Genomic DNA, 14,177 nt, shown 5'->3' with positions numbered 1-14,177 from the left:
GTATTTGTCTTTCTCTGACTTCTTTGTGTCAGTTATTTAAACTCTGTTGATATTTGTTTAATTAATGGGTAAATATAGAGATGGGTGGATGAATAGAAGAATGGATGGAAGGAGATGCTATCAGACTTAAAGAGTTCTTAAGTTCTTACTTTTTGGCTGTGCCACGAGGCGTGTGGGATCTTAGTTCCCCCACCAGGCATCGAACCAGTACCCCCTGCATCAGAGGTGCTGAGTCTTAACCGCTGGGCCACTAGGGAAGTTTCAAGGCTAACAGGTGGTTTCTCTCTTGCCTCGGGTTCAGCATCACAATAATAATGGTCAGAAGCAGGTTCAGAAACACAGCAGAACCAGGCTACCCGAGGTCCATGTGGCTGTAGGTTCGCTTCTTTCAGGCTCAAACTTGCTTCTGTTTCGTCCATTCCGAGGAGGATGACAAGACAGTTTCCTTCCGTGATTTGATGTCCTTGGAACTGTGAGTCTTTTTTCCAAGAGCGTCTTTCAGATTTCTGACCCAATTTCTTCATGCTAGTATTTATGTAGGAAGCTCATTACATTCACTGAACACTTTGGGTTATAAGTGCCAGGAACGCAACCCAACCCAGCTTGAGGCCAGAAGGGAGATTACTGGTGCATGTAAACAAAAGTTCCAAAGATGGGTTTGCCTCTGCCTAGACCAGTGGAAAATTCTGAAAGAGATGGGAATACCAGACCACCTGATCTGCCTCTAGAGAAACCTATATGCAGGTCAGGAAGCAACAGTGAGAACTGGACATGGAACAACAGACTGCTTCCAAATCAGAAAAGGAGTACACCACGGCTGTATATTGTCACCCTGCTTATTTAACTTCTATGCAGAGTACATCATGAGAAATGCTGGGCTGGAAGAAGCACAAGCTGGAATCAAGATTGCCAGGAGAAATATCAATCACCTCAGATATGCAGATGACACCACCCTTATGGCAGAAAGTGAAGAGGAACTAAAAAGCCTCTTTTTGAAAGTGAAAGAGGAGAGTGAAAAAGTTGCCTTAAAGCTCAACATTCAGAAGATGAAGATCATGGCATCTGGACCCATCGCTTCATGGGAAATAGGTGGGGAAACAGTGGAAACAGTGTCAGACTTTAGTTTTCTGGGCTCCAAAATCACTGCAGATGGTGACTGCCGGCATGAAATTAAAAGATGCTTACTCCTTGGAAGGAAAGTTATGACCAACCTAGATAGCATATTCAAAAGCAGAGCCATTACTTTGCCAACAAACGTCCGTCTAGTCAAGGCTATGGTTTTTCCAGTTGTCATGTATGGATGTGAGAGTTGGACTGTGAAGAAGGCTGAGCGCCAAAGAGTTGATGATTTTGAACTGTGGTGTTGGAGAAGACTCTTGAGAGTCCCTTGGACTGCAAGGAGATCCAACCAGTCCATTCTGAAGGAAATCAGTCCTGGGTGTTCATTGGAAGGACTGATGCTAAAACTGAAACTCCAGTACTTTGGCCACCTCATGTGAAGAGTTGACTCATTGGAAAAGACCCTGATGTTGGGAGGGATTGAAGCCAGGAGGAGAAGGGGACGACAGAGGATGAGATGGCTGGACGGCATCACTGACTCGATGGACATGAGTTTGGGTGAACTCAGGAGCTGGTGATGGACAGGGAGGCCTGGTGTGCTGCAGTCCATGGTGTCGCAGAGAGTCAGACATGACTTAACAACTAAATAACAACAACAGAGTTGAAACCAGGTCCATAACAACATGACCAGAAACCTTTCTCTCCCTTGATCTCTCAGGCGCTCACAGTGGAACCTCAGAACGATGCTGCACACCAAGGAGGTGAAAGGTGGCTCCATCTTTAGAGCCCAAGACCACAGTGAAGAGTGGGACTCGCCCCGTGGTCCCACTAAGTTCTCAGTTGCTCTGGTTTAGTGAAAGAGCTCTGCTCATCAGGAGTGCCCCACAGTGGCCATCTGATCAGAGTCTCTCATTGGAAAATGAGGCTTGTAGAGAAGGAGAGAGAGAAAAGTGAGGTCAACAGGGCGGGGAAATCGCTGAAAGACAAAAGAGAGAAGCCCGGAGACGCAGTGGATGACTTGAGGCTTGGAAGCCCTAACGGGGCGTCACCAGGGACGCGGGAAGAAGGAGAGCTGACACCGCTTTGTCAGCAGCAGCAGGGACAGACGGGCCAGGCAGTAACAGGTGCCTTCTGCTCCGAGGGCCGCCGTAGGACCAAGCTTCTCAGTGGGATGACCGGCGTTGCTATGGAGACCACCTAGCTCTTGAACCGCCCTATTGAAAAAGCCTGGCTGTTGAAATACCATAACTCTAGTTACGATGAGAGGTTCCTGTTCCTTGTGGGCCGTGGCCGTGCGGCTGCTAAAGTGGCTGCCACCTTTCTAGCTTCCCTGGGTCCTTTATCATAAACCGAGCTAACCATGGCAATCCGGACACGCCCCCGTTCCCCACAACTTCAACGCACGTATCAGACCCTCCTCTCCACCTACACGTTTGGGTCTTCCTTCAAAAGAAAGTGTGATGTAGACATCTCAGGCATCCATGGAAAGACTAGGCGGGACATGCGTTTTCAGTAAGGAAACATAAAAACCATACCACAGGGACTTTCCGGGGGTGACACGCCACGTTCCAACTCAGGGGGCCTGGGTCTTTCCAGGGCTGACACACCATGTTCCAACTCAGGGGGCCTGGGTTCAGCCCCTGGTCAGGCAACTAGACCCTACATGCCACAGCTAAGAGCCTGCACGCTGCAGCGAAGGGTGGAGGTCTTGTGTGTCAAAACTAAACCCAGGCGCAGTCAGATAAATAAATATTTTTTAAAGCGTGCAGGTAAAAATAATCATACCACAGAGACCATGTATCCAATTAATCCAACAGAATCAGAATTATGCCACAAAGAATTATAGTAATTATTCTTTAAAATCACTACAAAAGACTTGAACAGGACTTCACCACAAAAGGATACCCAAATGGCTGATAAACACACAAGGAGGCGTCCAGGTACTCAGCTTGAATGAGGCAACAACACACCCCTGCATACCCGTCGAAGCAGAAAGCACCAAGAGCTGGCAAAGAGGCCAGGAACGAGAGTCTCTGAGGCACTCGGAGCCGGGATACAACCTGGTTCAGCCGCTTGGGAATGCGGTCTGGCGGAATCTACCGAAGCGGAGCACGCGTAGTCTCCATGACCCAGCAATTCCACTCCTGGGGGTCTGCCCCAGAGAAACGCATTCACCAAACAACATGAAAAAAAAGGAGAAACAGCCAAACGCCCATCAGCAGGAGAACGGGTGAGACCCTCTGTATAGCCTCACGTTTGATAGACATAGTCATTCGGTGGGTAAAGTAGCAACCCACTCCAGTGTCCTTGCCCGGAGAACCCCGTGGAGAGAAGTGCCTGGCGGGCTACAGTCTTTGGAGCCGCCAAGAGTCAGACACGGCTGAAGCGACTGAGCGCGCGCATACACACAGTGGATATTGTATGTCAGTGAGCCTGAAAAAAGATTAATCAACATCACAGGTAAATCTCATAAACATCCTTTATGATCCATTTATACGGTGTTCAAAAGGTTCCATTCACATAAAGTTTAAATGCAGAAAACGAAGCTCAGGTGTTAGAAGTCAAGGGAGTTATCTTTGTAGAGGAGAAGGAATCTGAAAGAGGGCACCCGGCGGGCTCCTGGGGGCCTTGAAACGCCTGTGAAAATCCATCAGGCTGCACCCTGGTTCGCTGTGTGAGCTACTCTATTTATGTCAAACCTCAGTGAGGACGTACCTTAGAAAAAGGTTCAAAAATTGCACTGAGTGGATCAATGTTGGTGGAATTCATGTGCCTTTGTCTCTTAAAAACAGTTCAATTCTTTCAAAAACGGTTCTTGCATTGTTGCATCAGTATAATTCATCGTGGCAAGCCTTCCTTTCACACTGTACAGACAGCTGTGTCCCGGGCCCCACGCTGGCCCGCCCTTTGTACGGACTCGTCTGTTTAGTGGCGAGGCCAGCCCGGCTCAGCACCTGTGTTCTCTTGGAATCTCTAGCCCCAACCCAGATGCTCTGGCTAACTTTGCATTTCACAGGGAAAAAAAAAACTTTGTCTGGTAGACAATGGGGTGAGGCGGAAAGAGTCCAGGACTTGGAGTCAGATCTGTGTGGCGAGCGCCTTTCTGCGGCTGTAGGCAAGTGGAGTCACCTCTCTGAGCCTCCGGGTTCTGATCTGAGGACAAGGACGTGTCCGTGGAGGGTGTGAGCAAGGAATGGGATGGCACATAGGCGGCGCACCGAGCCTCCTCGGCGAGGTGACCTCTCGTTCTTGCTGTTGGAGAAGGACCTGGAACACTTGGGTGGTTGTTGTTTTTTTTTCTAATTTCAATATTAATGGATGTTCTATTGCCAAGCATCCAGAAGAAAACAAATCGCTCAGCGATAACCACTGAGTCACTGCTTTCCTGTCCATAAACCCTGGGTCCACGGCTTCAGCTGGATAAGAAAGAGACATTGATTTCCTGTAGTTCAGCTCATCGTGAACCCGACCCCCCGCAGGCAGGAATTCACTGCCATCCGTTCGGTCTCCTCCTTTCCCCTGGATCAGCAGCCAAATTCTCACCACGGGTGGAGAAGAGAAGGGGAGGAACTGGGGGTCGGGCATCCAGTCTGTAGGTCTTGGCAGCCTTCGACCAGTGTGCTGCCCCTCAGCAGGCCCTGCGAGGTCCCCTGGACCAGGGAGAGGCTGGGTGGGCCACAGGGCGGGCTAAGGCCCATCTCGGGTCCTCTCTACCCCGCTGGAGTCAAAGGGCTCTGAGCAACAGCCTCAGACGCTCTTGGTCCTCAGAACCTTTGGAGGAGACTCCACACAGCTCCCAGCAGGTTCGGCCCAAGTGATGGGCCAAGCTCAGCATTTGATCTCAGGAACCCCCAGCCCCTCAGCCTCTCTCCATCTCCCCTCCTCCTCCATCCCGCCCCCTCCTTAACCCCAGAGGACCTTCTTTTCTGGACTGGAGCGGGGAGAGGGGGTGTGGAGTTTATCCAACCTGCCTCCTTATTTCCGCTCTGAAGACTTTGTTATTTTCAAGCCCAAACCCTGACATCGCTCCTTCTCCACTGCTTTCTCTTCCACATCCCCTCCCCGAGGCAATGAGCACCAAAGAGGCAAACTTTAATTCGGAGATAGTGGGCTGGGCAGGGGGGGCACTCAGCAAAGGAGATGCAGGTGCAAAGCAGCCCTTGATGTTTAGGAGATACTGTGCACACACGCGAGCTTGCACGCACGCATGCCTGTGGGATGCAACTCCATGACCTCGTTTTTTCACTCAACGGCACAAACAGGGACCCGTCCCTGCGCCATGATGGCATTTTTATCAGCTCTGCCATTGTCTGGGGTGCGGTCACTTCTCTGCCAGCTCCCACTGTTGAGAAACACATGGCAGGTCTTCCTTGGCCTATTGGTTTACAGAGCAACAAACTCTGAGTAAGGTGAAAACCTCTCAAGTCAAAAACGCATTTAATACCCCTCTCCCACCAAAGATCGTGGCTTCTCAGGTGGCTCAGTGGCAGAGAATCCACCTGCCGATGCAGGAGACACGGGTTTGATACCTGGGTCGGGAAGAGCCCCTGGAAAAGGAAATGGGAAACCACTCCGGCATGCTCGTCTGGAGAACCCAGTGGACAGAGAAGCCTGGCAGGCCACAGTCCAAGGGGCCACAAAGAGCTGGACAGAGCTTAGCGACTAAACAACAGGAAACATCCTGGCTCAGCCCAGCCCACCTCAGACGTGCTCAGAGCCCCTCCGTTAGCCTGCGGTGGGGCATAGTCCTCTAACAACGAGCCTATTTCAGAGTGAAGCGTTGGGTGTCTCGTGTGATTAATTGAACTAACGCTGGACTGAAAGGAGAGGCCAGGGCGACTGTCTAAGTTCGGGGTGGCTGTCGGCACGGCGGCCCTTTACCCTCGTGACCCCCTGGCTGCCCGGGCACCACAGGGGCAGCCTGTGCCCAGCAGAAGGGGAGACCAGATCACGCGTCATGGGCCAGGGAGAAATCCAAATTCCAGACTCAAAGCACAATTTCCGCTGAATGAGCGTCACTCGCACCATCTTGCCGTGAAGAAATCTTAAGTTAAATCATTGTATGTAGGCGACTGTTCGACCCTCCAAATGTTCATGCCTGTATATAACGTTGGCACACACCCTCATGGGCATGCCACTCTCAGCTGGGATTCCAAGACAAGGATCATCACCTCTCTAAGCCTCAGCATCTCGATTCATAAAACATTGGCACTACCTCACAGAATGGTCAGAAGGACCAAACGAGAGAGTACATTAAAGATGTGATGTGTGTGTGTGTGTGTGTGTGTGTGTGTAAGACTCTTTGCAACCCCGTGGACTGCATCCCACCAGGCTGCTAGGTCCATGGGGTTCTCCAGGCAAGGATACTGGAGTGAGTTGCCATTTCCTCCTCCAGCAGATCTTTCCGACCCAGGGATCTAACCTGGGAGTCCAGCAGTGGCCAGAGGGGTGGGCAGGCTGAAGGTAACTGAGATGAAGTTCAGAACGAGGCCAAGGTGAAAAGCGGGCATCGTGATCTCGTTCAAGTACATTGTGCAACAAGGATGCCCCCCAGATGAGCGGGCCGCCCCATGCCTGCACAGTAGGGAAAAGAATAAAAACACACCCAGCACTGCCTTCGGGTGGATCAGCCAGTGTCTCTCTCCCTCTCCCTCTGCTTGATGACTGAAGCACCCACCCTGTGCGGCCTTCTGCTCGATCCACACTGGTAATAGTGGCAAGACTTTGATGTGTTCCTCATTCAACAGAATGTTGTTTAGTTCAAAGTGAAGAACAGAGGCAATTCTTTGCTTTTAAATTATTAGCTCCCTACGTCTTCTGTAATGATATAGTTTGACTGAAGTGTGCAGTTTATTAACTACATAAAGACGACATTATCAGAGCCGAGAAAGGCCACTGCGAGTTCTGCTTTGCAGCCTAGCAGCAGGGGTTCTGGATGCTTTGATCTCAATCAATGCTAAATGTCTTTGTGAGATAGAGCGCAAGCTGAAATTATCTTTGGCATCGAGGCAGCATCAATTATTCAAGTCCTTTTCCTTATGAATTAAAGTGTTCTTCAACTTCCTACCCCACTTGTGGGTTGGGGGCGTTTTTTTTTTCTTTTATTGTTGTTTTTCTAATCAGGAAAGGCCTTTGGAATAAACCTCCAAGCGTTGGCTGATCATACTCCAGCTGACCTTTGAAAATTCACATCTCCTGCTCCTCCTCCTCCCTAATTGCTCTCCCCACCCTCCGGCGGAGCCCTGGTCCTCTCGGAGCTGACCCGAGGGACTGCAGAGAGAAGGGGGGGCATTGTTTCCATCTGGCGTCGTGCCAGAGTGGTCAGCAGAGGCCAGGGCAGTAGCCCCTTGACAAGAAGTGTTGGTTTGAAATCAGATGAAATGGAGGCGTCCGCGGGCTGTGAAAAGCCACCCCGGCTGACCTCAGCAGCTCACTGTGCCTCTCAAGGAAGAGGTCAGCTATCAAACTGCCTTTCTGATCAAGACCAGCTCTTCTGAGCACGCCCACCCTCTAGGACGGCAGTTTTTCCATCTGCAGGCTGGGACCCACAAGTGGGTCATCAAGTCAGTGTAGTGATCGGGTCCAGCAGAATCACAGAGAAAAGGAAAAAGACCAGAACGCGTTTGATGTGTTAGGGAAAGTACTGTTCTCTAGACCCTGTTTCAGATCTGAGTGCCCCCGGTCACCATTTATCATCAACGCCGCCCCTCCTTCACCAGAGAAAGCCTGAGACGTTGGAGGTCACTTATTCGGGGGTGATTCCAGAAAGTCCCGTGAGGCCGTGGGGTAAGTGAGATAAGAACCGAGAAAACCAATGAGCTGTGTGTTGCTGACGAAGCTGCTGGGCCCCTGGGGCTGATACCCCTGGGGAGGTTCTGAGTTGTCCCACCCAAAATGACGGAAGCTCTTCACTATTTATTTATTTTTAATTGAAGGATAATTACTTTAAAATATTGTGTTGGTTTCTGCCACATATCCACGAGTCAGCCATCGGTACACACGCCCCCTCCAGCTTGAACCCCCTCCCTCCCCATCCGCCCTCTAGGTTGTCCCAGAGCACCAGGCTGAGCTCCCTGCCCTATATAGACGCTTCCCCCAGATGAGGGAACTTTAAACCAGTCTAGGAACCACAGCGGGATCGCTGCACACCCACTGAATTCTCAGTGTGGCACTTGGTACTGCGGGCCGTCAGGCGTACTGATGACCTGTCAGGACCTGGACGTGCTGATGACCCGGAGGGAAGACAAAGCCAAGCAAAGCACACCAGCTGAAAAGCATCGCGCGCGTGCACCGAGTCACTCAGCTGTGTCCTGCTCTGTGCAACTCCAGGGACTGCAGCCCGCCAGGCTCCTCAGTCCATGGGATGCTCCAGGCCAGAATAGTGGAGTGGGTTGCCAGGCCCTCCTCCAGGGGATCTTCCTGACCCAGGGACTGAACCTGTGTCTCCACCTCTCTTGCCCTGCAGCCGGGTTCTTTACCAGCAGTGCTACCTGGAAGCCCCGGAAAGCGTCAGGCAGCCAGTGAAAGACTGAGTGAGGACGTGGGACCTGCCCCGTGTGGTGGTTAGGGCCGCAGTACTCAGGTGTTCGGTCATTATTCTAAATCTTTTCTAAAGTCTAAACTTCATTCTAAATGTTTCTGTGAAGATAGCTGAGTAGCAGATGAACATATAAGTGAGTGGTGTTTTTTAAAAATATACTTTTAAATTGTAATACCACAGTAGGTGAGACGGGGGCTCACATATTCTGCTGAAGGCATATTCCTTCCTGGAAGTCAAGTGACCAACAGGTATCAAAAGCATTCAGATTTTTCCTCTCATTTGGCAAGCAATACTTCTAGGAATTTTTTGTGTGTGGTAAGAAACACCTGTAAAAGTGAGAAATTGGAAATATCCCAAATATCCAACTAAGTGGGATTAGTTCAATAAATATGTTATGTCCTTACAATTGAACACGATCTAATTATTTTAAATGATGTTGAGATTAATATTGTTGAGAACAAAAAATATTTATTGTTCATGACAAATTAAGTGAACAAAGCAAGTATTAAGCTGGGTGAAAGGTATATGGGAATCCCCTATACTACTTTCCAGCATTTCTGTAAATCTAAAACTATTTTCAAATGTAAAAGTTTGTCTAAATATCTTAAAAAACAGATATTTACAGTACTGTCTTATTTGAATTTGACATACACTCATGAAAGCGTACATCTGAAGGTGATCACGTGGGTGTTCTTTATGGTAAGACTGGGGGCTTTTATTTCCTTCTTTTTACTTACCTGAATTTTCTGTGTTTTCTGCGATGAACATGTAGTACTTCTGTAGCGCTTTTATTTTTGAAAACATTTTTAGAGACGTTTAAAAATGTGGGCCATTTTAAAATCTTTTAATTGAATTTGTTACATTATTGCTTTGGCTTCAAGGCACGTGGGGTGTTAACACCCTGACCAGGAGTCAAGCCTGCAACCCTGCATTGGAAGACAAAGCCTTGAGCGCTGGACCACCAGGGAAGCCCCTGCACTGCTCTTAATAAGAAAGGTAAGTACAACTTACCTTAAATTCCTCCTAAATGTTCTTTAAAGGGAGTTCATCAAAGAGGGATAGAGGAAAAAAGTAACGAGATGGTGTAACGTTTTACTTCAGCCTTTATTCCAGGTCTAAAATAATATATCCTTAACATGCAGAAACTAACATTGCTGAAGTGTATAAAAGGTGTCATTATCACACGTCAGCTTGCTTCTCAGGGACGATGGCCGGGTGGTGGGCCCTGGAGCGGCACTGAGGCCCCGCGGGCCCCTGCAGCTGTTTCTGCAGCTCCTCTTCTGCTCAGCATGGTTTTGCTCCTAACCAGCAGCACCTGTGATGCCCTTGAAGGGCTCCCCTCAGGTCCTGGAGCTGCTTCGCCCAAATGTGCAGGAAGGGAGAGGCAGGTGGGCAGACTGTAGTGAAGGGGTTGAAAGTGTGCCTAGGTGCGACACGCACGCCAGATTCATGCCAGACTCCCCTGCGGGCAGAGGCCGTGTCCCGAGAGCACACTCTGGTGGGGCTTCTTCCTTCTCCCCGCCCGGCCTCCCCATCCCTGACCAGGCCCTCCCGGAGCGCTCCCGTCAGGTATCACCTGCACACGCATCTTCATCTCAGGGTCTGCTTTTAGGAGACGCAGCAGTGTTGTTGCTGTTGATGCTCCAGCTCATCTCCTCCCTTTTTTTCTCTGTTCACACAGCACATGCTGTACGGCTGAGACACACTGCATTTTTACAGAAGACGTGGCTCTGATTTCCCCAGAAACCAGCGCTGAGACAGCCTTGATTGGTCACGTGATTCACGGCATCTATGGGATTAAAACAATGAATTTGAGCAAACTCTGCGAGATAGTGAGGGACAGGGAAGCCTGGCGTGCTACAGTCCATGGGGTCACAGAGTCAGGCACACTGAGCTACAGCAATAACCCGTCACACAGTGTGAGTCAGGTGGGTGAAGAGAAAGGAGAAAGAAAATGCTGTTTATGACTGTACAGAAGTCATAATACCAGGGAATTTCAACTATGTCTTGGGGAAAAGAAGAAAGGGTTGAAAGTCACCAGAAATGTGACTTAGAGGCCAGATACGTAGAGTCAGCCTCCAGGACCAAAGGACACATTTTTGTTTTGTTTAATTTTATTCTTAGCTGGAGAATAATCGCTTTCCAATACTGTGATGGTTTTTGCACACATCACCATGAATCAGCCTAGGCACACATGTGTCCCCCGCTCCTAAGCCTCCCCCCACCTCCCTCCCCACCCCACTCTCGAGGTCAGCACAGAGCTCCGGCTGTGGGCTCCTGTGTCAGACAGCAAATCCCCCAGCTTTCTACTTTACATGTGCTAATGTGTGTGTTTCAAGCTACTGTCTCAGATCACCCCACTGTCTTTCTCCCCCACCGTCGGACACACAGACACAGAAGTAAGTGGTGGGACTGAGGCATTTGCCCAAGAAGACATCAGCTCACGGCCGCCCCCGCACTGCCAGCCTGCACCCGTGGTCTCTAGCCAGGCCCCCACACTCCTCCTCACTCACTCCCCCCACCCCAGGCTCTGCTCCTGAACCTCCCTCCTGTCTCCCTCCGCCCTGCCTGCCAACCTGCTCTCGAACACCAGGTCTTTGGCACCCCCTGTCGTGTCTGAGGATGCCCACGAGGGCTGCCTGGGCCTTCCAGCTCCTCCGCTAATGCCCCTTGGGACTCTTTGGACTCAGCGTAGTGTGTAATCTCCCCCACCCGCCTCCTCCTCTTGGTCCCCTGGCCCATCGGAGGGCAGCTGCACTCTTTGATGCACCGGGCTCCCCGTCTCAGCCGCCTTCGCCCCCAACCTCTTCTGGCCCCTTTCGACGTGCCCAGGCCTGTCTGACCTCTGGCTGTTCTGTCCCTTCGAGCCCCCCTGCTGTCAGCCTCATGCGGTCCCTTTACCTCTTGAGCCCTGTGGAGGTCTCACAAGCTCGCTGTGGCTCCATCATCCCAAACTCTGCCCCCAGACATATCCTTCCAAAGTGTGACTCTGATCAGACGCGCTCAGGCTCTATGACCCCCTGTCGCCCATCAAGTTAAGCCTGTCCTCCTGAGCGCAGCTCTGGGGTCAGCCTGCGTCGCAGCATCACCTCCTCCTGGCCCGTTAGTGAACCTTAAGCAGCTAAGTGACTTCAGTCGTGTCCGACTCTGTGTGACCCCATAGACGGCAGCCCACCAGGCTCCACCGTCCCTGGGATTCTCCAGGCAAGAACACTGGAGTGGGTTGCCATTTCCTTCTCCAATGCATGAAAGTGAAAAGTGAGAGTGAAGTCGCTCAGTCGTGTCCGACTCTTCGCAACCCCATGGACTGCAGCCCACCAGGCTCCTCCGTCCATGGGATTTTCCAGGCAAGAGTACTGCAGTGGGGTGCCATTGCCTTCTCCTTAGTGAACCTTGGTCTCCCTCTATCCTGCAGCCACCCGTTTGTCCCTGTGGTCCTTCCAACGGGAATGCTCTCCTCCCCTTCCTCCCAACAACTGAGGCTCAACCTAGACTCACCTGTGAAACCCTGAGGGCACCCGTGGAGTGATTCCCCCTTCTCTGAAGTCTCTAGGCAATTGATCACATGCTGCTTTGCATCATTTTAAAAAATCTTTATTGGAGTAGAGTTGCTTTACAAAGTCATGTTCGTTTCTGCCGTACAACAAAGTACATCGGCCATACACATATCCTCTCTTTTCTTGGATTTCCTTCCCACTGAGGTCACCACAGTGCTGAGGAGAGCCCCCTATGCTATACAGCAGGCTCTCACTAGCTATCTGATCTATACACAGCAGCGTACACCATTTTAACACAGATTTTAGTGCCCTGGGCCTTCCCTGGTGGGGTAGACTGTGAAGAATCTGCCAGCAATGCAGGAGACCCAGGTTCAATCCCTGGGTCAGGAAGATCCCTGGAGAAGGGAATGGCAACCCACTCCAGCATCTTGCCTGGGAAATCCTGTGGACAGAGGAGCCTGGTGGGCTACGGTCCGTGGGGTCGCAGAGTCAGACACAACTGAGAAGCTAACACTTTCACCGTCTAGTGCCCTGACTGCCCAGCTAGTCCTTAAGGGTTTAAGCCACGTGACTCATTCTGGCATCTTCCTGCGCCAACCACACAGCAAGTCCTCAGGACGGCTGTTCAGCGAACCCTTAAATTACTCAGGTTGTTAGGACTAGCTGAGCCAGGCCACATCTGGAGATAAACCACACTCTTCCTTGGCTCTGCCGCTAAACACACACAAACCTTCTCGTTGGTGCTTCCTCTCCAGCCGAGCAGTGCAGATGCGCCCTCGTTACAGACCATTCAACTGCTCTCTGAAGACTCAAATCTCTTGCCCGGAGGGTTTCAAGCCAACTCCCCCCGACCAGAATCGCAGTCTCTGGGCTTAGCCGACTTCTGAGAGCCTTCTTCTTTGTCTTCCCGTTCCCAGCTGTCCACTGCTGGGACAATCCCCAGGCGCAGGAGCAAAGCCAAAGCTTGACCCCAGGGCAGTGTCCCCTTGGAGCCAGCTCAAGCGAAAGCAACCCTGCCTCCCCGAGATGAAAGCTCCCTGCAGCCGGGTCACCCGCGGCCTAGCGGCACGCTGCCATGGCAACACGGATTTTAAGCCATCGTCGGCGGAGCCCACTTCTTCGATTTCAGCAGCCCTGGAGGCAGCCTCTCCTGGGTGGGTCTTCCCCCCACGAGGGGCCCGGTGCACCTGAGGGGCCCGGACCATTCTCTGCAGTCAGGACGGCCCGAGCTGGCAGCTGACACGCTGAGACCTGATGGGGACTCCCATCAGGGGACTCCGCCTTCATGTTTGGACCACACGCACGTCTTCAGACAGACTTCACTGCCAGGGAGGGCGTGGGGGCATCAGCAGCCTCAGGGCCGAACCCGCAGAGAAGGAGGGAAGCAGCTCCTCACTTCTCTGTTCTCCAGGAACCTGGACCTTCTGTCTTCCATGTCCACGCAAAGAGGCCACGAGCCCCAACACCACTTACTGCCCTGTGCCTCAGCCCCCGTCCAGGAGCCTCTGCGTGGCCCAGCCTCTAGCCTCACCTGCTCAACAGGGGAGCTGACGAGCCACTCAGGCTGAGCAGGGAAAGACGCGCCTGTGTGCGCTCAGTCGTGTCTGACTGCTGTGACCCCATGGGCTGTGGCCCACCAGGCTGCTCTGTCCACGGCATTCTCCAGGCGAGAATCCTGGAGTGTGCTGCCGTTTCCTTCTCCAGCGGACCTTCCCGACCCAGGATCGAGCCCACGTCTCTCACCTCTCCTGCGTTGGCAGGCGGGTTCTTGATCACCAGAGCCAACTGGGCAGCCTGCAGGGACGGATGAAGTGAGTTAATCAGTTTGCAGTCCAGAAGTCCAGGGTGGACACGCAGAGATGCCCTTCCAAGTGAGGGATTCTCTTGGCCATGATCCACAGGCTGAGGAGGGAGCTTTCTTCCTGCAGGAGTTTTTCTGCAGAGTCTCAACACTCACCAAAGCCACTAGAAATGGCCCGGCCCCCCGGTCGCCCCCAGGACACAGCAGCCAGGAGACCCCCACGGGCTGCCATCCGCCTACAGCTCAGCGGCTCCGGGGGCTCTGGGGCTGAGCACAGGGG

Source organism: Budorcas taxicolor, chromosome 19 (assembly GCF_023091745.1).
Source record: "Budorcas taxicolor isolate Tak-1 chromosome 19, Takin1.1, whole genome shotgun sequence".
Lineage (NCBI taxonomy): Eukaryota > Metazoa > Chordata > Mammalia > Artiodactyla > Bovidae > Budorcas > Budorcas taxicolor.
Note: the sequence above shows the minus strand (reverse complement) of the source record.